Below are 497 nucleotides of genomic sequence, written 5' to 3'. Positions count from 1 at the left end.
TGGCGCGCGGCGGTTCGCGCTCCACTCGGTGCCCGGTGCCCGGCGCCCGGCCCCGCCCCCGGAGGTGCCCAATCAGAGGGGCAGCCCCGCCCCCCAAGGCGCAGGCGCTATTGGCTGCGGCGGAGCGGTGGGCGTGGCTTCCCCGCCCCTCCCGGCCCGGGAAAGGCTGCACAGTGCAGCTGCTTACCTAGTCCTTGGCCGCGGGCTAGGGGCGGGAGTTTCCGGGGTGTCGGCAGACGGCCTGTCCCAGTGAATTTGGGTAGGCCGCGGAATTAGGGGTGAATTGTGTTGCTTATATTTAACATCTGCATTGTCCTATTTACAGTGTAGCACAGTGATCATTTAAATAGGACAAACGTGGGTTCAAACTCTGACACTGTTGCTCTCTGCGTATGGAGTCCTAGACCAGTCAGTTTATGTGAGTTTCATATTTTTTTTTTTTTTTTTTAAAGATTTTATTGATTTATTTGACAGAGATAGAGACAGCCAGTGAGAGA

This window comes from Ailuropoda melanoleuca, chromosome 17, assembly GCF_002007445.2.
Source record: "Ailuropoda melanoleuca isolate Jingjing chromosome 17, ASM200744v2, whole genome shotgun sequence".
Lineage (NCBI taxonomy): Eukaryota > Metazoa > Chordata > Mammalia > Carnivora > Ursidae > Ailuropoda > Ailuropoda melanoleuca.
This window is presented reverse-complemented; position numbering follows the sequence as displayed.